At 42.9% G+C, this 27,906-nt stretch overlaps 1 long non-coding RNA gene across 1 annotated transcript; it reads right to left on the bottom strand.

Moving 5' to 3' along the window:
- Positions 1-1,194: 1,194 nt before the first annotated feature.
- On the bottom strand, positions 1,195-27,769 carry LOC130297462 (uncharacterized). Its single transcript, XR_008849531.1, has 2 exons — positions 27,568-27,769; positions 1,195-1,524 (listed from the first exon to the last, which is right to left on the bottom strand). It is a non-coding gene; the product is annotated as an uncharacterized LOC130297462 (long non-coding RNA).
- Positions 27,770-27,906: the final 137 nt, after the last annotated feature.

Consider the following 27,906-nt stretch of genomic DNA (forward strand, 5'->3'; position numbering starts at 1 on the left):
GCTCACCTCTCTGACTGCTGAAGATAGGCGAGGTACAAGGGAGTAGGCAGAAGCAAAGTCGGACGTAGCAGAAGGTCGGGGGCAGGCGGCAAGGTTCGTAGTCAGGGGAGATAGCAGAAGTTCTGGTACACAGGCTTTAAACACACAAAACGCTTTCACTAGGCACAAGGGCAACAAGATCCGGCAAGGGAGTGCAAAGGAGGAGACTAGATATATCCAGGGAGCAGGTGGAAGCCAATTAAGCTAATTGGGCCAGGCACCAATCATTGGTGCACTGGCCCTTTAAGTCTCAGGGAGCTGGCGCGCGCGCGCCCTAGAGAGCGGAGCCGCGCGCGCCAGCACATGACAGCAGGGGACGGGAACGGGTAAGTGACCTGGGATGCGATTCGCGAGCGGGCGCGTCCCGCTGTGCGAATCGCATCCCCAACGGCCATGACAGAGCAGCGCTCCCGGTCAGCGGGACCGACCGGGGAGCTGCAGGGAGAAAGACGCCGTGAGCGCTCCGGGGAGGAGCGGGGGCCCGGAGCGCTAGGCGTAACAACCATATATAATTAAAGAAATGCTTAGCATCGTAATACATTCTTGGGGAACACATTCCATAGCTTTATGCCTCTAACTGCAAAAAAATGACAGAATTATCTTAAGTTCTCTATAAAGGCAGTAAGTAGAGTGAACTGTTATAAAAGCTCTTTACTCCTTATAAATTTAGTTGCGATTTTCAGCACTTTATCCAGTTCCCGGTTCTATTGATTTGTGCAGTTTAACCAACTACGCGTTCAAGGTGAGGCCTCGCTGTGCTCTTTGAAGTGATAAATAATAGTGTCTTTTCATGCCCTTTCTAATACAAGACTAGCTTTGGTTGCAGCAGATTGGCATTGTACGCTATAATTTAGCTACCGATCAATAACCCTAAATTCTTTATTATTTTACACTCCCTCAATGATGAAGTTTAAAGTAAAAGTAACATGTATATTTGGTACATACATTTAAAAATTTTAATTTATTGCTATTCAATTCAACTTTATCTGCTAAAACATTTTTGGGCAGAATAAAAAACAATACATATGGTTAAAGCTGGTAACTCAGGCCCGTGGAGTGCAGAACTTTGTTTAGAGAACACATTTATACTCACTCCCTTTACAAACAGCTTGTATTGATAAGACTGGTGGGGAATTTGACTTTCTTACAGTCACATTTTTTTTTTAATAATGTTTTTATTAACATTTTAGAATTTTTAAACAATAACATCAGAAGGAACAAGGGGAGAATAGGAAAAGAAGGCCGAAGGGTAGAGGGAGACCAGTGGGAAGAGTCTTGAAGTCCATAGCATCCTGTAGAAGGTCTTACAGTTCAATAAGTGGTGCTTAGTCAATCCATATGGATAGGTGCAAATCAAAAAACCCTAATGTCATGGAGGTTAGATTAAGAGTACTTCAGCCTTTGAGTCCAGAGGGAATATAGTTCTTATCCTTAGGTGTCCTGATATAGGGGTTCCTATAATCTGTCCTCAGAGGGGGCTATGTTCTATAAGGAAAAAATCAAGAGAAGAAGGGAAAAGATAGGGGAAAGGTGTGAGACGCAAATATTCAACCATCACCAATATTAGAGTTAACTCTACATCCCTAGGTAGGCAATATGTAAGGTCATTATTTGGGAATTTTAAGCAGTATCAAAGCTGATGACCCCAATAAAGTATTTAAATGGATTGTAATATTTAAGAAACCTATTTTGAAACTCCCTGTTGGGGGCATTTCTAAGCTCCTTTCTAATGGGGAGCTAAAAAGTACACATATAACTATGGAGGACTTCAAGTTAAAGGGTTATTCCAGGATTTTTTTTATTTGACTAAAGTTAGTGTAGTTCATAATGTAGTGTCTGTACCTGTATGTGACAGTTTTCTCACAATTCTTATGTGATTTTCACCTCAATATTTATTTTTAACAGCATACAAAATGACTGTTGTCTCAGATTTTTCCCAGGTTGTAATGAGGCCGAGACTTGAAATCACTAGTCTGCTGATGACAGGGAGCCTGTCTGCTTGAATGAGTGTAGCGATCGCTTGGTGGGAGAGAGATCAATCTGCAACTAATTGTATTTTTGCAACAGTTGTAGGTACCCTGATTGCAAAACACTGGTCTTTTGAATGGATGCAGCTCATTCTTGTTTCAATGGGTGGAGTGGCTGATGTGTGGGAGGGCGAAAAATGGAATTATGGGATTTGTAGGCAAATAAGGAAACTAAAACAGGAAATGCCAGTTCACGAAAAAGCTAGCCACAGTGTTATGGTAATCTCAATACATAGCCATTTAGCCCCAAGACAAGCGCAGATCCTTCGTACTGTCTGGCAGGTACGTACTAAAGTCACCTAATGGTGGACAACCCCTTTAATGCATCACATGGACAGTTCATTATTTTGAGGGGCACTGTGTAATACTTAAATACTCCTGTGGAAGGCGCTGCAAAAAGTACAACACTTGTGTCTGGGTTCCCAGATTACAGATAATTGCTGCATGTCCTAGTAGCCAGACAGTTTATTTTTCAGGAATTCTTAGAACAAATAAGTGACTGCCCATAGTGATTAACCCCACTAAAGTGACTCCAAACTAGATGTTTATTTTTATAGAACAGCACACAGACAACATAACTCTGGATTTTAGTTGATTTGGCAATTTAAAAAAAAAGGTCAAATAAAAAATATAAACATAAAATAAAAATTGAAGACCTTTACATGCCGGTCGGATCAGCTGCCTGATAGATCCTATGGGATGGATTTGTGTTTTCCCACATGGTGTTCAGCATTTTACCAGATAAAATAGCACTGCACTTTGTTTTACCTATATTTTTTTTTACTAAATATGCAAAGGAGGCTCCTAACATAACCTCTGATGCCTATCTATCTATCTATCTATCTATCTATCTATCTATCTATCTATCTAGCCAAGCAAAATAATTACAGTAGCACACTGCTAGCACAAAGCTATATATGAAATATGACATGTTTAACTTAGCAATACTGCTATGGTGAAAAATAGGAGGTACTTAACTTACCATTTGGCCAAAGAGTGTGTACCATCCCACCACGATAAGGTGACCTCTTTTGGACGGACCCTACTCTATGAATATCCCTCTCCTAGGCTAGCACTGAGCCTTAATTTCTGGGCATGTAAGGTCTGGCACATCCTTCACCTAATGAAATGAGTGGGGTGCACAAACCAACATGGAGGCAGCCCCCCCCCCCCACATGTGCAAAACCAAAAAGGTAGAAGTTGGTCAGTTGTGCTGACCAACTTCTACCTTATTTGTATCTATCTATCTATCTATCCACTATAAAGTTATACACTATATGATACTACTGTATTGTAAAGCAAACTGTATTTTTTGCAGATTGCACATAGACCTTCTTTGCTGCTTACAACCTTTGCCTTCATTTCCCACCATAGACTGAAGTTTGTGAAATATGAGATAAAAGTTTGTTTGCATACTGTACTGCTGATATTATATGTAGAAGAGATAACATACTTATGCAATACTGTGTCACAAGGTCATAATTAAAAATGAATCTCGTATTTGCTAAATCAATACATGAAAATGTTTTATGCTTTCATTAATCATCTGGGTTTCTGGGGGTTGAAAGCCATTCTTAATATCGATGTGTAATTTTACTGTATGTGGCCAATACCATGATTAGTTACATGTATTATAATTGTGATCCATTGAGCACATAAATACATAATGACCATTTTCCGTCTTAAGTCTATAAGAATTAAAGACTTAGAATGTTAAACCTGTAGGATACCTTGAAAGAGCATGGTTGGGATCTATGTTTACTTTTTCTAAAACAACATCATTTAAAGGAGCACTCCGGTGAAAAACTTTTTTTTTTTAAATCAACTGGTGCCAGAAAGTTAAACAGATTTGTAAATTACTTCTATTAAAAAATCTTAATCCTTCCTGTTCTTATTAGCTGCTGAATACTACAGTGGAAATTATTTTCTTTTTGAAACACAGAACTGTTTGCTGAATCACGAGCACAGTGCTCTCTGCTGACATCTCTGTCCATTTTATGAACTGTCCAGAACAGCATATGTATGCTATGGGGATTTCCTTTTACCCTGGACAGTTCCTAAAAATGGACAGAGATGTCAGCAGAGAGCACTGTGCTCGTGATTCAGCAAACAGCTCTGTGTTTCAAACGGAAAATAATTTCTGCTGTAGTATTCAGCAGCTATTAAGTACAGGAAGGATTAAGATTTTTTAATAGAAGTCATTTACAAATCCGTTTAACTTGCTGACACCAGTTTATTTAAAAAAAAAAAGTTTTCCACCGGTGTACCCCTTTAACCCCTTGGGGACGGAGCGCATCATAACCCTAAGGACGGGAGCATTTTTTGAAAATCTGACCACTGTCACTTTAAGCATTAATAACTCTGGGATGCTTTTACTTATAAATTTGATTCCGAGATTGTTTTTTCGTGACATATTCTACTTTATGGTAGTGGTAAATTTTTGTCAATACTTGGATTATTTCTTGGTGAAAAATTTGAAAATTTTGCATTTTTCTAACTTTGAAGCTCTCTGCTTATAAGGAAAATGGATATTCCAAATAAATTATACATTGATTCACATATAATATGTCTACTTTATATTTGCATCATAAAGTTGACATGTTTTTACTTTTGGAAGACATCAGAGGGCTTCAAAATTCAGCAGCAATTTTCCAATTTTTCACAAAATTTTCAAAATCTGAATTTTTCAGGAACCAGTTCAGATTTGAAGTGGATTTGAAGGGCCTTCCTATTAGAAATACCCCACAAATGACCCAATTATAAAAACTGTACCCCTCAAAGTATCCAAAATGACATTCAGTAAGTTTGTTAACCCTTTAGGTGTTTCACAGGAATAGCAGCAAAGTGAAGGAGAAAATTCAAAATCTTCATTTTTTACACTCGCATGTTCTTGTAGACCCAGTTTTTGAATTTTTACAAGTGGTAATAGGAGAAAAAGCCTCCAAAAATTTGTAACCCAATTTCTCTCGAGTATGGAAATACCTCATATGTGGATGTCAAGTGTTCGGCGGGCGCAGTAGAGGGCTCAGAAGCGAAGGAGCAACAATGGGATTTTGGAGAGTGAATTTTGCTGAAATGGTTTTTGGGGGGCATGTCACATTTAGGAAGCCCCTATGGTGCCAGAACAGCAGAAAACCCCACATGGCATACCATTTTGGAAACTACACCCCTTAAGGCACGTAACAAGGGGTCCAGTGAGCCTTAACACCCCACAGGTGTTTGGCGACTTTTCGTTAAAATCGGATGTGTAAATGAAAAAAAAAAATTTTCACTAAAGTGCAGTTTCTTCCCCAAATTTTCAATTTTTACAAAGGGTTATGGGAGAGGATGCCCCCCAAAATGTGTAACCCCATCTCTTCTGAGTATGGATATTCCCCATGTTAGGACGTAAAATGCTCTGTGGGTGAAATACAATGCTCAGAAGAGGAGGAGCGCCATTGAGCTTTTGGAAAGAGAATTCGTTTGGAATGGTAGTCAGGGGCCATGTGCGTTTACAAAGCCCCCTGTGGTGCTAGAACAGTGGACCCCCCACATGTGACCCCATTTTGGAAACTACACCCCTCACAGAATTTAATAAGGGGTGCACCCTTATTACACCCCACTGGCGTTTGACAGATCTTTGGAACAGTGGACTGTGCAAATGAAAAATTTAATTTTTCATTTTCACGGACCACTGTTCCAAAAATCTGTCAGACACATGTGGGGCGTAAATGCTCACTGTACCCCTTATTACATTACATGAGGGGTGTAGTTTCCAAAATGGGGTCACATGTGGGGGGGGGTCCATTGTTCTGGTGCTATGAGGGCTTTGTAAACTCATGTGGCCTTCAATTCCGGACACAATGGCGCTCCTTCTCTTCTGAGCATTGTAGTGTGCCCGCAGAGCACTTTACATCCACATATGGGGTATGTTCTTACTCAGAGGAAATAGGGTTACAAATTTTGGGGGGCTTTTTTCCTATTTTCCCTTGTGAAAATGAAAAATGTAGGGTAACACCAGCATTTTAGTGAAAACATTTATTTTTTTCATTTTCCCATCCAAATTTTATGAAAATTCGTCAAACACCTGTGGGGTGTTCAGGCTCACTATACTCCTTGTTACGTTCCATGGGGGGGTGTAGTTTCCAAAATGGGGTCACATGTGGGTATTTATGTTTTTGCATTTATGTCTGAACCGCTGAAAAATCAGCCACCCCTGTGCAAATCACCAATTTAGGCCTCAAATGTACATTGTGCGCTCTCACTCCTGAGCCTTGTTGTGCATCTGCAGAGCATTTTACGCCCACATATGGGGTATTTCCGTACTCAGGAGAAATTGCGTTACTAATTTTGGGGGTCTTTTTTTCCTTTTACTGCTTGTGAAAATAAAAAGTATGGGGCAACACCAGCATGTTAGTGTAAACATTTTTTTTTTTACACTAACAGGCTGGTGTAGCCCCCAACGTTTTCCTTTTCATAAGGGGTAAAAGGAGAAAAAGCCCCCCAAAATTTGTAGTGCAAATTCTCCCGATTATGGAAATACCCCATATGTGGCCCTAAACTGTTTCCTTGAAATACGACAGGGCTCTGAAGTGAGAGAGCACCATGCGCATTTGAGGACTAAATTAGGGATTGCATAGGGGTCGACATAGGGGTATTCTACGCCAGTGATTCCCAAACAGGGTGCCTACAGCTGTTGCTTAACTCCTAGCATGCCTGGACAGTCAGTGGCTGTCCAGAAATGCTGGGAGTTGTTGTTTAGCAACAGCTGGAGGCTCCGTTTTGGAAACACTGCCGTACAATACGTTTTTCATTTTTATTGGGGGGGGACAGTGTAAGGGGGTTTATTTGTAGTGTTTTAACCTTTATTATGTGTTAGTGTAGTGTAGTGTTTTTAGGGTACATTCGCACTGGCGTGTTACGGTGAGTTTCCCACTAGGAGTTTGAGATGCGGCGAAAAATTTGCCGCAGACCAAACTTGAAGCAGGAAACTTACTGTAAACCTGGCCGTGTGAATGTACCCTGTACGTTCACATGGGGGGGGGGGGGGGCAAACCTCCAGCTGTTTCAAGACCACAACTCCCAGCATGCACTGACAGTGCATTCTGGGAGTTGTACTTTTGCAACAGCTGGAGGCACACTGGTTGGAAAACCTTCAGTTAGGTTCTGTTACCTAACTCAGAATTTTCCAACCAGTGTGCCTGCAGCTGTTGCAAAACTACAACTCCCAGCATGTACTAATCGCCGAAGGGCATTTAGTTATGCAACAGCTGGAGGTTACGCAACTACAACTCCCAGCATGGTGAGACAGCTGTTTGCTGTTTGGGCATGCTGGGATTTGCAGTTTTGGAACATCTGGAGGGCTACAGTTTATAGACCACTGCCCAGTGATCTCCAAACTGTGACCCTTCAGATGTTGCAAAACTACAAATCCCAGCATGCCCAGACAGCAATGAGCTGTTTGAGCATGCTAGGAGTTGTAGTTTTGCAAGATCTGGAGGGATACAGTTTAGAGACCACTACATATTCCAGCATGCCCAAACAGCTGTCTGGGCATGCTGGGAGTTGTAGTTTTGCAACATCTGGAGGGCTACAGTCTCAGAATGTAGCCCTCCAGATGTTGCTAGGCAACTTACCGGCTTCTGTAGGATCCAGGGAGCCATCTTCTTCTGCCGCACGCCGCCCGCGCCAATCTCCATTGCCGCCCGCCGATCACCATCGCCCGCAGCCTCCGGAGGGGTAAGTGGACCTTCGAAGTTCGGTCCCCGTCGTTTCCCCCGTCCTGCCCTGCCTATTGTGGATGGGCAGGACGGGGAAAGCAAAAGTAAACCCCTCCGCCCCCGATCTGCTATTGGTGGTCGCATCTAGACCACCAATAGCAAGGATAGGAGGGGTGGCACCCCTGCCACCTCACTCCTATCGTTTCAGGGGGATCGTAGTTATCTTAGACAACCACGATCCCCCTTCTATTCCGGGTCACCATAGACCCGTAATGACCCGGAATCGGCGCAAATCACAAGTGTGAATTCACTTGCGATTTGCGCCGATTGCCGACATGGGGGGGTCTAATGACCCCCCTGGGCATTTGCACGGGGTGCCTGCTGATAGATATCAGCAGGCACCCTTGGTCCGGTCCCCGCCCGGCGCACGGCGGGGACCGAAATTCTCACGGGCGTATGGATACGCCCTTCGTCCTTAAGTACCAGGAGGCAAGGGCGTATGCATACGCCCTTCGTCCCCAACAGGTTAAACAATTTAAGACTTTTAAAGGGTTTTTTTTTTTTTTTTAAAGCGTACCTGTCATTTCAGGTGACTTTTTAGGACATGCTGACCAGCGTGTATACATGAGGAGCAGCACTATTTATGTTTATTATATAACTTGTATATGGTATTTTTAGTAGATTTCTGCTCTGCAGGCTACATCTATAATTTGCAGTTCTCACAGAGCTGGTGGGTGGAGATCCTCCTCAACACTCCATAGACTTTTATTGCTTGTCTTGCAGACACAAAGCTGAGCTGATTTTAAGAGAAGAAGATTTGAACAGAAACTCAAAAGAAACTCAAAATCGAACTGGCATGTGGAGCCTTATACAGTCATGGCCGTAAATGTTGGCACCACTGAAATTTTTCTGGAAAATGAAGTATTTCTCACAGAAAAGGATTGCAGTAACACATGTTTTGCTATACACATGTTTATTCCCTTTGTGTGTATTGGAACTAAACCAAAAAAGTGAGGAAAAAAAAAGCAAATTGGACATAATGTCACCAAACTCCAAAAATGGTCTGGACAATATTATTGGGACCCTTTCAAAATTGTGGAAAAATAAGACTGTTTCAAGCATGTGATGCTCCTTTAAACTCACCTGGGGCAAGTAACAGGTGTGGGCAATATAAAAATCACACCTGAAAGCAGATAAAAAGGAGAGAAGTTCACTTAGTCTTTGCATTGTGTGTCTGTGTGTGCCACACTAAGCATGGACAACAGAAAGAGGAGAAGAGAACTGTCTGAGGACTTGAGAATCAAAATTTTGGAAAAATATCAACAATCTCAAGGTTACAAGTTCATCTCCAGAGATATCTATTTGCCTTTGTCCAAAATGCGCAACATTATCAAGATGTTTTCAACCCATGGCACTGTAGCTAATCTCCCTGGGCGTGGACAGAAGTGAAAAATTGATGAAAGGTGTCAACGCAGTATAGTCCGGATGGTGGATAAAAAGCCCTAAACAAGTTCCAAAGATATTCAAGCTGTCCTGCAGGCTCAGGGAGCATCAGTGTCAGCGCGAACTATCCGTCGACATTTAAATGAAATGAAACGCTATGGCAGGAGACCCAGGAGGACCCCACTATGGAGGAGACCCAGGAGGACCCCACTATGGAGGAGACCCAGGAGGACCCCACTATGGAGGAGACCCAGGAGACCCCACTGCTGACACAGAGACATAAAAAAAAGCAAGACTACATTTTACCAAAATGAACTTGAGTAAGCCTAAATACTTCTGGGAAAACATATTTTGGACAGATGAGACCAAGATAGAGCTTTCTGGTAAAGCACATCATTCTACTGTTTACCGAAAAGGGGATGAGGCCCACAAAGAAAAGAACACAGTACCTACAGTGAAATATGGTGGAAGTCAATGATGTTTTGGGGTTGTTTTGCTGCCTCTGGCACTGGGTGCCTTGAATGTGGGCAAGGCATCGTGAAATCTGAGGATTACCAACGGATTTTGGGTCGCACTGTACAGCCCAGTGTCAGAAAGCTAGGTGTGCGTCTGAGATCTTGGGTCTACTAGCAGGACAATGACCCCAAAACAACAAAGTGCTGGAGAGTTCTGAAGTGGCAGCAATGAGTCCAGATCTAAATCCCATTGAACACATGTGAAGAGATCCTAAAATTACTGTTGGGAAAAAGCATCTTCCAATAAGAGAGACCTGGAACAGTTTGCAAAGGAAGAGTGGTCCAACATTCCGGCTGAGAGGTGTAAGAAGCTTATTGATGGTTATAGGAAGTGACTGATTTCAGTCATTTTTTCCAAAGAATGTGCAACCAAATATTAAGTTAAGGGTGCCAATAATTTTGTCCAGCCCATTTTTGGAGTTGGGGTGATAATATAAAAAAAAAAAAATACTTAATTTTGTAGAAAAATTTCAAGGGTGCCAACATTTACGGCCATGACTGTAGTATGCTAAATAGTTCTTCTCCAGAAGAAAGAGGCTTGCTATCTCTGCTGCCACCTATTGGAGGTAGCTAGAATTTTTGCAATATGAAGACTTGAGTTACTATAGACCACTTTTTCAGGGTTCTTTCCCATTGTCCATATAGTTTGGCCTTCTCCTCACAAGAAACATTACCCCTTCAGTCCCACAACAAAGGCCTCTCTGCTTGCAAGCCAACACCCTGCTCTGTACTGGTGGAAGGCAAGCAGTGAAATAAATATAGTAGTTGCTGCCATCGCAATTGTGACTGGGACCCAAGGGCCCCACTGTCATGGAAAGCACAGAACTAGCAAGGGCCTCCACCACTTACAGCCAGTTCAGGGAGGCATCCGCAGTTCTGGGATTCAACTGTATCAGTGTCTTTGAGACTTCACAATTAAAAAACAAAGCGGTGGTAGGAACAAGGAACACTTCTCCCCCGATTGTTCTAGTGATCTGTCAGGGTATGATCCCTAGGACATGTCAAAATTTGTTTTTTGGGGGGCAGGTACACTTTAAGTTACCAGGAATGAAGTACTTAACAATTTTCAATTGCATTGTTAAAAGAAACCAGTCACATTGAAAATACAAAAGCAACAAATATTCCCATGCGTAACTGACCTTCGCAAAAAATACAGACTAACCAACTAAAAAAGTGTACAAAGATCAATGATAAAGCAAAACTTTATTGACATCAATGCAATTACAGGCAAGATAGAAAATAAAATCACATAAAATGGAAAGTGCTACGGTGGAATCTGCCAGAAATGGGGCTATGCACATAAATAAATAAATAAGCAACATGCAATATACAACAAGGTATACCAGAAATACGTACTACTCCCTTCAAAAAGGGGATTAATAGCATGACAGCAGCATTAATAAAGTGCATCAAAGGTGGTATAGAAACCATCCAATGCTGGATAACAATAGTATAGCAGCAATATTAAAGGGGTACTCTGGTGGAAAACATTTTTTTTTAATCAACTGGTTCCAGGAAGTTAAACAGATTTGTAAATTACTTATATTAAAAAATCTTTACCCTTTTTAGCAGCTGTATGCTACAGAGGAAATTATTTTCTTTTTGAATTTCTTTTTTGTCTGGCACACAGTGCTCTCTGCTGACACCTCTGTCCGTGTCGGGAACTGTCCAGTTCCTGATACGAGCATCAGGTATCAGTGCAGAGAGCACTGTGGACAAGACAAAAAAGAAAAGAATTTCCTCTGTAGCATACAGTTGATAAAAAGTACTGGAAGGGTAAAGATTTTTTAATAGTAGTTTACAAATCTTTTTAACTTTCTGGCACCAGTTGATTAAAAAAAACAATTCCACCGGAGTACCCCTTTAATAAGGTGCATCCAAATGATATATAAGCTGGTCAATACTGAAGCGCAAATAAGTGCAAGTATATAGATACAAAGTATAAGCATATAACACACTGGTTACCAATGGTGACAGCAAGTGCAACGTGCAGGCCTCCAACACCCAACGTTTCGCTCCAAGGCTTCTTCCGGGGCATAGTCATGGCTTCAACAACCCTCCTATATATATACCTAAGTAACCAATGATGTCCTGTATAACAGTCAGCTGATCGCTAAAACGTCAGGATGGTCCTGAAGTATATGGACAGGACGGGACGTAGTATTTGCCTAGCCGCCCACTTGCAATAGAACCCTATGGTATATACACCAGAGCTCCGGACACTCCCACCAGTGACGTGCACGAGAGCGTACACCGGGGGGAGAGCTATCAGATTATATCAGCCGGCGTGTTCCGTCCCTTCCACCAACGGCGTAGACATACGCCATAGGAGAGGAGGAGTGGAACACCACCGGCATGATTGCCACAGTGATCATGTTATAGAGCAGGAGGAGCTGAGCAGATGATACATACAATACAGTACAATCTGCAGGTATCATGTTATAGAGCAGGAGGAGCTGAGCAGATGATATATACAATACAGTACAATCTATGGGTATCATGATATAGAGCAGGAGGATCTGAGCAGATGATATATACAATACAGTACAATCTGCAGGTATCATGTTATAGAGCAGGAGGAGCTGAGCAGATGATATATACAATACAGTACAATCTGCAGGTATCAAGTTATAGAGCAGGAGGAGCTGAGCAGATAATATATACAATACAGTACAATCTGCAGGTAACTGGTTATAGAGTAAGGAGGAGCTAAGCAGATGATATATACAATACAATACAATCTGCAGGTATCATGTTATAGAGCAGGAGTAGCTGAGCAGATGATATATACAATAAAGTACAATCTGCAGGTATCATGTTATAGAGCAGGAGGAGCTGAGCAGATGATATATACAGTTTAGTACAGTCTGTGTGTAATATGTTATAGATATCTGCAGATTGTACTGTATTGTATATATCATCTTCTCAGCTCCTCCTGCTCTATAACACGATACCTGCAGATTGTACTGTATTGTATATATCATCTGCTCAGCTCCTCCTGCTCTATAACCTGTTACCTACAGATTGTTCTGTATTGTATATATCATCTGCTCAGCTCCTCCTGCTCTATAACATGATACCTGCAGATTGTACTGTATTGTATATATCATCTGCTCAGCTCCTCCTGCTCTATAACATGATACCTGCAGATTGTACTGTATTGTATATATCATCTGCTCAGCTCCTCCTGCTCTATAACATGATACCTGCAGATTGTACTGTATTGTATATATCATCTGCTCAGCTCCTCCTGCTCTATAACCTGATACCTGCAGATTATACTGTTTTGTATATATAATCTGCTCAGCTCCTCCTGCTCTATAACATGATACCTGCAGATTGTACTGTACTATATATATCATCTGCTCAGCTCCTCCTGGTCTATAACATGATACCTGCAGATTGTACTGTATTGTATATATCATCTGCTCAGCTCCTCCTGCTCTATAACATGATACCTGCAGATTATACTGTATTGTATATATCATCTGCTCAGCTCCTCCTGCTCTATAACACGATTCCTGCAGATTGTACTGTATTGTATATATCATCTGCTCAGCTCTTCCTGCTCTATAACATGTTACCTGCAGATTGTACTGTATTGTATATATCATCTGCTCAGCTCCTCCTGCTCTATAACCTGATACCTGCAGATTATACTGTTTTGTATATATAATCTGCTCAGCTCCTCCTGCTCTATAACATGATACCTGCAGATTGTACTGTACTATATATATCATCTGCTCAGCTCCTCCTGGTCTATAACATGATACCTGCAGATTGTACTGTATTGTATATATCATCTGCTCAGCTCCTCCTGCACTATAACATGACGCTGAGCAACATAGTACCCCTTTAATAGAGAGAGTGTCGTGGGTTTATCTCTCCATTCATTCACTGCCTGGACTTGACAACTAATGCCCCCCCCCCCTTTCCCCCAGCATAAAACTGGTCATAGGCAATGTCTACAATAAAACAATTAATAATGAAAATAATATAATGAGTAAATATGACTGGGACAAATAGTTTATATACATATAACATAGCTTACCAAAAATTTCCCTGCTGGTAAGATAAATATGCAGGGAAATTTAGAAGTCTAAATAAATATATGAAATCCAGACACTTCCTGCCGTTGCATAACATAACCCCAACCCCGCTTTACCAACACCATTCTTTTAACCTAACAAGAGTGCAAGGAACTAGTTTGTTCTCCTTTCCCACCTGTTTCGTATGCTGCCTAAACCAGAGGCTGCTTGAAACAGATGCATGGAGCACGATTCTGATCCCAAGTCTTTTAGAGAAATTATTGTTTAAAAATGGCGAAGGGACCCGGTTAAGCGGGCGGTCCTTGAAACTGGTTCCCGACCCACTGGCCCTGAGTAACGCATCTCTACCTATCTGTGTATAGGGAAAGACTTGTCACTCAGTGTTGGGAGGGCAGAGAGCGCCACTGGAACCCATCCCATTGACTATTTACCCAGGTTCTGGCAGCTTTTTTTGGTTTCTCAGAAACACCTGAGCATTCAGTGTGTCATGATCGTGATCCTTGCACCTGTTTCCTGCTGCCTGTGGTTTGTCTAGCATAAAACAAGTAACATGTTCCCTTTTAATTTAATTTATAGACCACCAAGAAGACTGTTTTACTGACTATGTTGGGCTGGGAACTGTTTTCCCCACTGCCTACCAGGAATGGGCATTATTTGCACCATTGAGTTGTGATACTCTAGAAAAGTTCTAGATATATATTGGTTAGTTAACTTTCTGGTCAGAACTGAGTCAAAGCAACACTCTCTTGAGCAAAGTAGTTGCAGGTAGCAATGGCATAAAGAAAAATAATCAAGCCGAGTCAATAGAAGTCAGACATGACAGGACAGCTCAGTACAGAATCGGAAGATAGGATAAAATCACATTAAGTCCAGAAGTCAAGGATTATAACTAACAGTGATGCTATAAACTGTTATTGACCGCTATAAGTGACAACCGGCATGTGCCATAAATACATTTTTATTAGGTTATTAAACTGTATACACACCATAAATAGTATTTCACCTCTCAGAACTAGGCCTAGGTTTAGAAACAACCATTTTTATTTCTCACCGCTCCCATCCTAACGTACCACACAATACCAATCCCTCAAATTTAAAGAGTATCTCTCACCAAAGAAACTTAATATTTTATAGATTGAAGTATTCTGAACAATTGAATGTGTTTAAAAATTATCTTTCATTGAAAAAGGGACCACTAGGGGTCTCCCTAGCTGTCCCGGCTGTCGGACTCATGCCGGCCTGGTATGAGTTGGAAATTTCATAGTTCAGCCGGGACATGTGAGAAGCACAGCGCAGCTCCCCGCCTGTCAATCAGACAGGCGGGAGCTAGCGCTGTGCTCGTAGTGCTATATAAGCTCCAGCGCCTCACAAGCATCGGGTCTGCCTTCCCTTCCCTGCGCTGTTTGAGGTCTTCCTATGCATTATTATAGATAAAAAACAGTTATAATTGCTGCACAGGAAGAAGTGCGTAAGTGAGCCCAGGGAGCTTCACATGATTTTGTGCCTGCCGGGCCACTCCCCTTCCTCCCTCACTCTCGGATGGCAGAAGGAGCAGTGTAGAAGAAAATAAATCAGGTACAAAGAGGGAGTTTTAAGGACAATTAATGCAAGGATAGTGTCATTTAGACTCATGGACAGATGGGGGGTGGGGGGAGAATTAGAGACGGTTTAGTTCATGATAGGTACTCTTTAAAGGGTACCTTTCATCCAAAAAATCTTTTGATATATTATAGATTAATGTATGCAGAATAACTTTCCAATTGCATGTTAAAAAATATGCTTCTTTCTATTTAATTTTCCACTTTGAAAAAAATGACCACTAGAGGTCTCCCTACCAGTCCTGACTACAAGCCCTTTTTATAGATTTCAGACTCATGCTGGAGTCCTAAATCTCAGACTGCAGCTCTGAATCTTCTCCTCTCTGTTTACAACTGCTTGTGCAGAGAGAAGAAGGATCGGAGCTCAGATAGTAAAATGATTGAGGGCATGCAGTGAGGCAGAGGCAGGAGTATGCCCTGCTGTGTTATGAGCACAGTGCTGGCTCTGATTGACAGGCAGGAAGAAGTGCTGAGCTTGTCCATGTCCCGGCTGCAGTCTGAGGTTTAGGACTCCAGCATGAGTCTGAAATCTATAAAAAGGGCTTGCGGACAGGACTGGTAGGGAGACCTCTAGTGGTCATTTTTTCAAAGTGGAAAATTAAATATAAAGCAGCATATTTTTTAATAACATGCAATTGGAAAGTTATTCTGCATACATCTATAATATATCAAAAGTTTTTTTGATGAAAGGTACCCTTTAAAGGAAATAATCTTGTATAAATATATTGATTCAGGAAATAACTTGAACTGTATGCGCTGAAGAATGTATTCACCAAGATTTGGAAGATTTTGATCCCCTATAAGTTTAGATTGTTGTAGTTTATAGACACTAATCAGTTACTACATGAAGTTTTGTAAATGTTTTCTATAATTTTCGACTGTCTTCCCCAGTATCACTGGTAAATGTCTGTAATAAAACTGACAGGAAAGGAGAACTGAAAGCCACCTGCAAAACACATTTAAAGATACCTCTATGGCTATGTTAACACGCTGGAATCTGAATTGCTGTGCTAGAAACATGTGAACAGTGCAGCAAAATCCCACTGATATCAATGGGACTCTGCTGCAGTGGAATCTCAGTGCGGAATTCTGTATTAGAATTCCGCAAGGATATTCCGCTGTAGCATAGTCCCATTGATTTCAATGTGATTTTTGTGCACTGTTCACATGTTTCTTGCGCTGAAATGTAAACTCCAGTGCCCGCAGAAATGATAGACATGTTTATTCTTTCTGCAGAGTCCATATGGAAATGCATTGCCGTCTATGACACAGCACATTTCTGAGCAGTCCTTACGCCAGCATATTCTGCCAGTTCTCGGTGTCAGGGGAATATCAGCATGGAAATGTTCCTGTGTGAACATAGCCTAAGGGTTTAACTACAGAATTATTGATTTCTATTTGTGCACTAAAAGTCCCTTCTAGTCGGGTCCCTGCAATATCATGACCAAGGGTCTTGTTACGCATATGTCCAAGATCCAATTGATCCTTCCAAAACCCCTGTTTTCTGCAGACTCCACTACGGCTCTTATGCTCTGCAGGTTTCCTGATGCCTGGAATTGATGGAATGGTTGGCAGAAATTAAAGGGGTACTCCGCTGCTCAGCATTTGAAACAAAATGTTTTGAAAGCTGGAGTCGGGAGCTGGTGATGTCATACCCCGCCCCTAATGGTGTCATACCCGGCCCCTTCAATGCAAGTCTATGGGAGGGGGCGTGACGACTGTCACGCCCCCTCCCATAGACTTGCATTGAGGGGGAGGGGCTATGATGTCACAAGCTCCCTGCGCCGCCTCCAGCATTCGGAACAGTTAGTTCCAAATGCTGAGCAGCGAAGTACCCCTTTAAAACCATTTATTGACCTACACACCTAGCCTGGTTATAGGTTCTGAGAAAATGTTGGTTATTGTGATTTCTGTTTGATTATTGTTTCGGTCAGAAAACGAAAAAGAGTACCTGTCCTCAAAAAAACGTTTTATATGTTGTTAATTAATGTATTAGAAACAACTTTCTAATACCATGTCATTAAAAAAAATATATATTTATATATTTATTTTGACTTGTAAAAACTGACCACTAGGGGTCTCCCTACATGTCCCGGCTGCAAGTCTCTCATAGAGTTCAGACTTATGCTTGAGTCCTAACTCTCATAGTGCAGCCTGAACACTGACGAGCACAGCGCAGCTCCCTGCCTGTCAATTAGACAGACGGAAGTGAGCGCTGTGCATGCTGCATGGCGCACCTTAGCTACAATAAACACTGCCTGCAGTGAGCAAGCTTTGAAAGAGGATTATGAAGGAAATACTGGGCAAAAATGAAAAGGAAGAACTGCTGGGGGCAAGTAATCAAGAGGGCAACATACCAGCAGCATAATATAAAGCAATGGAGATGGTGGCAGGTACTCTTTTAGGGCCCATTCACACTACGGAATTATAGATATTTTGCACAAATTCTTCTTGCAGTAGATTACCATTGATCTCAATAGAATTCTGCTTCTCAGCGTACACTAAGAAAGTTCCATAGCAGAACTTTCAACACAAAATTGGATTCTTCCAGAAGATTGAATCTGTTCAGTCTTCCAGTGGAATCCTCCAGTAAGGACCTAGCACTGCGCTGTAGTCAATGGGATGGTACTTTCTGTCCGCGGACATAAAGCGCTGGTTCCAGAGGAGGAATCTGCCCCCGTAGTGTGAGCGGGGCCTTAGGGTGAGATTTGTCAAAATCTGTCCAGAGGAAAAGTTGCTGAGTTGCCCATAGCAACCAATCAGATCGCTTCTTTCATTTTTGAAAAGGCCTCTTACAATCAAAGAATTGTTCTGATTGGTTGCTATGGGCAACCCAGCAACTTTTCCTTTGAACAGGTTTTGATTAATTTCCCCCTTAATCTGTCTTGACTATTTTGTTTAACCTGTTGCTCTGACATTTGGTTTGGATTTGACTCATGGTTTGTTTACTGGGTAAAGTCAGTGTAAACCCTTTGACCCGTGTCCAGTTGAGCTTGTGTGGGAAACAGGGGATCCACCTCTACTACAGGTGCATACATATCTGTTAAGATCAGAAATGCATTTGTGAGGTTTTTACTGACTCTTAAAGGGGTACTTCGCTGCTCAGCATTTGGAACAAACCGTTCCAAACGTTGGAGCCGGCGCCGGGAGCTCGTGCCGTCATAGCCCCGCCCCCTCATGACATCACGCCCCCTCAATGCAAGTCTGTGGGAGGGGACGTGATGGCTGTCACACCCCCTCCCATAGACTTGCATTGAGGGGGCTGGGCATGAGGGGGCGGGGTTATGACGTCACAAGCTGCCAGCTCCAGCGTTCGGAACAGTTTGTTCCAAACGCTGAGCAGCGGAGTACCCCTTTAAATGAACATTCAGTAAAGCTTGAATGTTTCAATCTGACAAACATTTGTTCAAGTCATAAAGTATTTAAATCATATAGGGTAAAATGTATCAAAACCTGTGCTGAGGCAAAGTTGCCCATAGCAACCAATTAGCTCACTTCTTACATTCTTAACAAGGCCTCTGAAAAATAAAAGAAGAAATTTGATTGGTTTCTATGGGCAACTGGGCAATTTTCCTTTCCACAGGTTTTGATAAATCTCCCCCATAGTTCCTGCTGTTCTCACTGGGTGGACAATCCAGTAAGATAAGAGGCTAACACAAGTTGAGGATCCACTTTATGAGCTCAACAACATCCTCCAGGTATTGCAGTAATGGCCTTTTAATGCTGGGTTCCCACTACATTTTCCCCCATACGGGAGCGCATGCGGCAGGGGAGAGCTAAAAACTTGCACTCCCGTATGCCTTTCTATGTGCCCCCCAACTTAATTAATTTCAATGAGCCGACCACAGTGAAACGTTCGTTCATTTTTGCCCCATATGCGCTTTTACAACCGAACCTAAAACCGTGGTCGACCACGGTGCATATGGGGCAAAAATGAGCCGACCGGACCGAACGTTTCACTGCGGTCGGCTCATTGAAATGCGCTCCCGTATGGGGGAAAACGTAGTGGGAACCCAGCCTTACTTTGGTTGATCAGGCATCCAGCTCTTTCTCTCCTCTCCAGATTCTTCGAGGCTAACCCAAGTTGAAGATTCCCCATCGTGAACTCGGCAGCATCCGCAGAGTATTGCAGTCATGGTATGTTTTCACCTATTGTAAGTATTGTCTCAGAAAGTGCTTGTTCCGACCCTGCTCTTCTGTAGGCCACCATAGACCTTTATTCTCCATTTTGCAGTTGCTGTTTGGTGCCGCTGTTTGCTAACACTTATAATTTGAACATCACTTTATTAGAATGAGGTCCTACTCTTAGTAATGGTGATAAATTATACAGCTTTGCTGTTGTAGCAGACGTTTTCTAAATCTTTTGTAAAATGTCTTGAATTTATGTGGCAAGCGTGAAAATGGTTCAGTACCTCATTGGTAGCCATAATATGACAAATTGCATCGTTATGTCCCACTTATCTTGCTCTTAATGACAAATCCTCTGTTGCTATGGTAATTTGGCAGACAGTGGGGGGACATTAGAAAGGGATGTGTCAAATGGGAGCCTTGAGACCACATTAAAAAATAATGTGCGAAAGACAAAATGGAAGGGTAAACGAGTTATTCTATATAACACGTGGTTACGCATTAATGTTTTCTTTAAAAAAAAAAAAAGACGTATAAAAGTAATCTTAAATTGCCATGACTTTCACATTTTCCCATGTCACTGACGGAGCTGTCTCATGTCACGGAGCTGTCTCATGTCACTGACCACTCCCTGCACATTGTCTCCCCGGAGGTTGCATGGTTGGCCATTGTCTATAAAGGGCTGGCCGTATTATCTCTGGAAAAAGCTGAGTGGACAACAAAGAAGACAAAGTAACAGCACTGTGTCAGCTTCAATGCCATTCATTCCACCAATTGTCAAGGGTCACATCTGTTCCACCCCCACCAATTGGCAATTAATGGTATATCATAAAGTTATGCCATCAATGTAATTAGACAACCACTGTCATGCAGTGTCCAAGGTACACACATCAAAAGGACACCTTTTATCTATCATTCCCTTTATATTAAAGGGGTACTCCGCTGCTCAGCGTTAAAAAAAAAATGTTTCCGACCCTTGGAGCCGGTGGCGGGAGCTCGTGATGTCATAGCCCCGCCCTTCATGATGTCACGCTCCGCCTCCTCAATGCAAGTCTATGGGAGGGGGCGCTACAGCTGTCACGCCCCCTCCCATAGACTTGCATTGAGGGGGCGGGGCTATGACATCACAAGCTACTGGCACCAGCTCCAACGTTTGGAACAGTTTGATCCAAACGCTGAGCAGCGGAGTACCCCTTTAAGAGTTTTATATGAATCAGTAAGGTCTAGCTTACCCTGAGCATATGACACTTATCCACACTAATTCACCCTGTATGTCATTTCCACACATCCTGCATTATACAGACACCCGAAGAGGAAAACTGTGCCGGAACTCAGGATCAATTGAAATGACACATAGGGAGATTTATCAAAACCTGTCCAGAGTAAAAGTTGCCCAGTTGCCCATAGCAACCAATCAGAGCGCTGCTTTCATTTTTAACAAGGCATCTGAAGAATAAAAGAAAGAATCTGATTGGTTGCTATGGGCAACTGGGCAACTTTTCCTTTGCACAGATTTTGATAAATCTCCCCCCCCCCCCCTTGACCTTAATTCATAAGATTTGAAAATGTTTAAATGCATTGTGAGGGGTTTATAAGGATACCCCCATGTCAGAATTACAAAGGTTTGAAGGGGCAATGTTTTGTGTGTTAAGAGGGGTCTAATGGTTGTCTCACCTTTTTGAGGCAGCGGATTTTAAACATTTTACTCAAATACAAGAGGAATTCCCTTTACCACATTCTTCCTTCTATCGTTACTTAAAGGGGTATTCCAGGCCAAAACTTTTTTTTATATATATCAACTGGCTCCGGAAAGTTAAACAGATTTGTAAATTACTTCTATTAAAAAATCTTAATCCTTCCAATAGTTATTAGCTTCTGAAGTTGAGTTGTTGTTTTCTGTCTAACTGCTCTCTGATGACTCAGGTCCCGGGAGCTGTGCAGTTCCTATGGGGATATTCTCCCATCATGCACAGCTCCCGGGACGTGACATCATCATTGAGTAGTTAGACAGAAAACTTCAGAAGCTAATAACTATTGGAAGGATTAAGATTTTTTAATAGAAGTAATTTACAAATCTGTTTAACTTTCCGGAGCCAGTTGATATATATAAAAAAAGGTTTTGCCTGGAATACCCCTTTAAAGGGGTACTCCGGTGGAAAACTTTTTTTTTTATCAACTGGTGCCAGAAAGTTAACCAGATTTGTAAATTACTTTTAATTTAAAAAAAAATCTTAATCCTTCCAGTACTTATTAGCTGCTGAATACTACAGAGGAAATTATTTTCTTCTTGGAACACAGAGCTCTCTGCTGACATCACATGCACAGTGCTCTCTGCTGACATCTCTGTCCATTTTAAGAACTGTCCAGAGTAGGAGAAAATCCCCATAGCAAACATGCTGCTCTGGACAGTTCCTAAGACGGACAGCAGAGGTCAGCAGAGAGCACTGTGGTCATGACATCAGAGGAAATGCATTTCTTTTTTTGATTTCTCTTTAGTGTACAGCCCCTAAAAAGTAGAGAGAGAGCACTGTGTTCCAAAAAGAAAATAATTTCCTCTGTACAATTCAGCAGCTAATAAGTACTGGAAGGATTAATATTTTTTAATAGAAGTAATTTACAAATCTGTGTAACTTTCTAGCACCAGTTGATTTAAGAGTGACTGCACTCGTGAATCTCCAGCTCTCCCATAAAGCTGCATGGAGGGGGCATGTCGGCCTCCGCTTCGTGCGGTCGTGGGCAAATGATGCTCACCTAATGCAATTAATGTGCCAATAGTTAGTTTGAATCTATTTGGGGTCCTTTGCCTTCCTAAGCAAATTGTTTAGTGATCTCCCCTTGAAGCCTTTCTTCAATGCGGTGCTCCAGAGTATAAGGTTTCCTGGTGGGCTGTATAATCTTTGCTTTTTATGGTACATTTGCTGTCTATTAGCTGTTATTTTCAGGAACTCTTCTTTAATAACTCTCCCTGGGTGTAATGTGCTATTGGGGATTTTTCTCTGGCTGCAATTATACTGGGATTGGAAATATATTTGCCATTTCTATACTGGTCACTATGGGGTTACTATTGTTCGTTGATAGTGTGCTAAGGTTGTTGTTCCTTTATATTTTCTGTATGTCTTAAAAATGTTTAATAAAAATTATAAGATTTAAAAAAAATAAAAAATCTTTAAAGATAATTATTGAAGACTTAAAAGGTACTGGAGTGTTCACAAAACTTTTGACATGCCCTTGACTGATCAGCCGGAGTCTGAACACCGTTCTGAATGACAAACAGGGCTCTTAGGACCCTGCAGGAAATCAGGCACATGCACCATGTATTTGGATTTCAGTTCACGCGCTGTAAGTGTGTCATCTCCAGTGGGGCCTGGAAATGGTTTAGGCAGAGACAGGGGTATGCAATGAAGGGGCCAACTGTGTCTGCATGGTGGACAAAAATGTTGAGCTGCTTCTGCTTGTGGATCCTCTCTACTGGTAGTCTGTCTGGGCTGTTCAGAGCCTGTTTGCTATGTGTGCCCTCTTGTAACCATTGCTCCCAACACTACCTAACAGCTTGGTAAGTGCGGCCTAAACTCAATTTTTTTAAATGGCCATTCTGCTTTCCTCAGTCTAATAATGCGGCCCCTTTCGAAGCCTGTCACCTGGGCAAAATGTATTTGAGTGCATTGTAGAGGTACACTACCCAAAAGTAGCCTCTAAGAGCCTTTTTACAGGGCAGCAGGGGAACCACTCTCAAAGGGGTACTCCCACCCTAGACATCTTATCCCCTATCCAAAGGATAGAGGATAAGATGTCTGACCGCGGGGGTCCCGCCGCTGGGGACCCCCGCAATGTTGCATGCGGCACCCACCTGTTCGTTGTCCGGAAGCGCTGGAGGGTCTCAGTCGCGACCACGGGAACGGAAGTCCGTGACGTCATGACTCCGCCCCCGTGTGACGTCCCGCCCCGTCCCCTCAATGCCCCCTCCCATAGACTTGCATTGAGAGGACGGGGCGTGACGTCACACGGGGGCGGAGTCCTGACGTCACTGACTTCCGTTCCCGTGATCGCGACCGAGACCCTCCAGCGCTGCCGGACAACAAACAGGTGGGTGCCGCATGCAACATTGCGGGCAGGGACGTGCACAGGAATTTTGAGGGGCAGGGGCTCAATGTGAAGAAAAGGGCACACCCAATCCATATGCAACTCCCTAGACCAGTGTTAACCCAAGCACGGTCCTTAAAGGACAACTGCAGCCAAAATTTAACTTATCCCCTATCCACAGGATAGGGGTTAAGTGTTTGATCGCGGGGGGTCCGACTGCTGGGCCCCCCTGCGATCTCCTGTACGGGGCCGCGGCTGTGCCGTGGCTCTCCCGTGCAGGGGGCATGCCGGCCGCAGCATGACATTGCGGCCGACATGCCCCCTCCATACATCTCTATGGGAGAGGCAGCGTTCATGCCTCCCCCATAGAACTGTATGGGCACGGGGCGTAAACCGTCGAGCTCAGAGCTCAGCGCTATTGCCGTTAGGGAGATCGCGGGGGGTCCCAGCGGTCGGACCCCCCTGCGATCCAACACTTATCCCCTATCTTGTGGATAGGGGATAAGTTAAATTTGGCTACAGTTGTCCTTTAAATACCCCCAACAGGTCATGTTATCAGGTGATATAGTTGTAGAGATGCCTGATGCACAGACCAGAATTATTATATCACCTGTGAAAGACTAAGGGAATCTTGAAAACATGACCTGTTAGGGGGACTTGAGGACCGTGCTTGGGAAATCTACGGGATAGAGCATAAGTGTTTGACCCCCGCGATCTCCCTAATGGGGCCCCCGCATTAGCACTCAGTGAAAGGTCGACAGTTACGCACCCTCCCCGCCCTGTCCCCATACAGCTCTATGGGAGAGGCCGGGAGGCACAAACGCTGCCTCCCCGCTTCTCCGATTGAACTACATGGAGGAGGCGTGTCAGCCGTGACATCACGCCGCGGCTGGCACGCCCCCTGCGTGGCAGAGCTGTGGCCCCATGCACGAGATTGCGGGGGGCCCAGCGTTTGGACCTCCCACGATCAAACACTTATCCCCTTTAACATACCATCCACAGCTCCCCCGTTGCACTGATATAGCTTTTCTGTCCCCGTTCCGGGCTTCTTTCTGCTTCCTGTGCACTGATCGAAACACTGTGATGAACTTATTGCCGGGCGCCGCGATTTCCCGCCTTGACCAGTGATACAATGAGCGCAGTGTCATATAACAGGCCAAGGCTCCTTATATGACATGCGCTCAGCCTACTACCGACCGAGGTGGGACATCACTGCGGCTGGAGATAAGCTCATCGCAGTGTCCTGGTCCTCGTGTCACACTGGGTCTGGTGCTACATAAGCTGCATATGGACTATGCTCAGTTATCAGCTGTGGACAGTTCCAGGAGTAGGGAGAAAGGAGCCCTATTAAAAATGGTGGAAAACATTTTTTTTTTTTTTTTTTTTTTTTTATCAACTGGTCCCAGAAAGTTAAACAGATTTGTAAATGACTTCTATTAAAAAAATCTTTACCCTTACAGTACTTATTAGCAGCTGTATACTACAGAGGAAATTATTTTCTTTATGAATTTATTTTTGTCTTGTCCACAGTGCTCTCTGCTGACACCTGATGCCCATATCAGGAACTGTCCAGAGCAGGAGAAAATCCCCATAGCAAACCTCTCCTGCTCTGGGCAGTTCCTAACATGGACAGAGGTGTCAGCAGAGAGCAGTGTGGACAGGACAAAAAAGAAATTTAAAAAGAAAAGAATTTCCTCTGTAGCATACAACTGCTATATTATTAAATAGCAGTAATTTAGAAATCTGTTTAACCCCTTAAGGACCCAGGCTTTTTCGGTTTTTTCATTTTCAATTTTTCCTCCTTAACTTAAAAAAAATCATAACCCAAATTCTATATGATGGCTTATTTTTTGCGTCACTAATTCTCCTTTGTAATGACATTAGTAATTTTACCCAAAAATCTACGGTGAAATGGGAAAAAAATCAATGTGCGACAAAATTGATGAAGAAACACTATTTTGTACATGGGGCTTCCATTTTTACGCAGTACATTTTTCAGCAAAAATGATACCTTATCTTTCTTCTGTAGGTCCATACGGTTAAAATGATCCCCTACTTATATAGGTTTGATTTTGTATTACTTCATGAATACATGCAGGAAAATGTATACGTTTAAAATTGTCATATTCTGACCCCTATAACTTTTTTATTTTTCTGTGTTCAGGGCGCTATGAGGGCTCATTTTTTGCGCCGTGATCTGAAGTTTTTAGCGGTACCATTTTTGTTCTGATCAGACTTTTTTATCACTTTTTATTCACTTTTTTGTGGTATAAAAAGTGATCAAAAATGCGCTATTTTAGACTTTGGAATTTTTTTGTGCGTACGCCATTGAACGTGCGGTTTAAAAAGTATATTTTTATAATTCGGACATTTACGCACGCGGCGATACCACATATGTTTATTTTTATTTACACTGTGTTTTTTTATTCTTGGAAATGCCGGGTGATTCAAACTTTTATTAGGGGAAGGGATAATTGATTTAATGATTTTTTTTACACTTTTCTTATGCAATATTATAGCTCCTATAGGGGGGGCTATAACATTGCATTAACTGATCTTTTACAATGATTGATGCATCTCCATAGGAATGGATCAGTGTTTTCGGCGATTGAATGCTCAAGCCTGGATCTCAGGCTTGAAGCATTCAATCGGCGATCGGACTGCAGGAAGGAAGGTAAGAAGACCTCCTCCTGTAGTACAGCTGTTCGGGATGACGCGATTATACCGCAGCGATCCCAAACAGCTCCCTGAGCTAACCGGCAACTTTCGCTTTTAGCCGCGCGGCTCAGCTTTGATCAGTGCCACGCGCTATTAGAGATGGGTCCCGGCTTCATTATGACGCCGGGCCCGCCGCGATATGATGCGGGGTCACCGTGTGACCCCACGTTATATCGCAGGACCGGGACCCAGGACGTACCCATGCGTCCTGGGTCCTTAAGAGGTTAACTTTCTGGCACCAGTTCTTTAAAAAAAAAGAAGTACCCCTTTAAGGTATTTAGAAGCCAAATTGATTCTGCACAATAGTTATTTATCATAAGCAATGGAGTTGTGCTTTACAGTGTGAATCCAGCTATTGGGATTTTGCTACAGGTTTTTTTGCTGCAGATTTTATACTGTGGATTTTGTTATTGAATTACCAGCAGAAATTCTGCAGCAAAATGGGGGAGATTTATCAAAACCTGTCCAGAGGAAAAGTTGTCCAGTTGCCCATAGCAAATAAACAGATCGCTTCTTACATTTTTAACAAGGCCTTTGAAAACTGAATGCAGCGATCTGATTGGTTGCTATGGGCAGCTTTTCTTCTGGACAGGTCCACAAGAAAGGTGGGACAATACAAAGATTGTAGGGACTGATAATGTGGGGAAGATACAGATGTGGAATGGCATTATAGGGGCACAGGTGGGTAACACTATTGGTTTATAGCAGTGTTTCCCAAGCAGGGTGCCTCCAGCTGTTGCAAAACTGCAACACCAAGCATGCCTGGCAGCCTTTGGCTGAGAGTTGTAGTTTTGTACCAACTGGAGGCCCCTGGTTGGGAAACACTGGTTTATAGGAAGGGAAAGAACAACTATGCTGGACTAAGCTTTTCAGGTACTGTAGGTGGGGGACACTATGGGGGAGATTTAACAAGACCTGTCCAGAGGAAAAGTTGCCCATAGCAACCAATAAGATCCTTTCTTTCATTTTTCAGAGGCCTTTTCAAAAGTAAAATAAGAAATCTGATTGGTTGCTATGGGCAACTTTTCCTCTGGACGGGTCTTGTTAAATCTCCCCCATAGTGTATATCAGAATATTAAAGGGAAAAAAACAAAACAACACAAAAACACACTATAATTTCCCTGAAGCTGCTTGTACATAGGAGGCCAGTCCTCCCTGACAGACCCCCCTGCTGATCATCAGTTACTGTCACTGTGGACTCTTCTAAGTCCCCTCACACAGTCCACCGTCCCTACAGTCCTCCCTGACAGACTCGGCTGATGATCACTTACTGTCCCCTCATGGCAGCTCCAGCTGATCTTCTATCCTCCATCTCTTCCTTTCCTTACCCAGAGAGGAGCAGGGAGGGGGAGGGGCCGTCAGCAGCAGCAGGACCCCGGGAGACAGTGTCCAGAGAATGCCTGTATGACAAGATGTCACTTCCTAACACTTGTATCTGCTCTTTCTTCTTGTCCTCTGCTGTTATCTCTACCAGCCGTGGCTCTATACAGTCCTGCTCCTGTGCCTCTGTGCCTCACACCTTTAAAAAAAAAAAAAAAAAAAAGGGGGCAGGTGCATGAAAAGGCAGGGGCTCAAGCCCCCTTTGAGCCCTATGTGTGCACGTCCCTGAT

The sequence above is a fragment of the Hyla sarda genome, chromosome 13 (genome assembly GCF_029499605.1).
Source record: "Hyla sarda isolate aHylSar1 chromosome 13, aHylSar1.hap1, whole genome shotgun sequence".
Taxonomy (NCBI): domain Eukaryota; kingdom Metazoa; phylum Chordata; class Amphibia; order Anura; family Hylidae; genus Hyla; species Hyla sarda.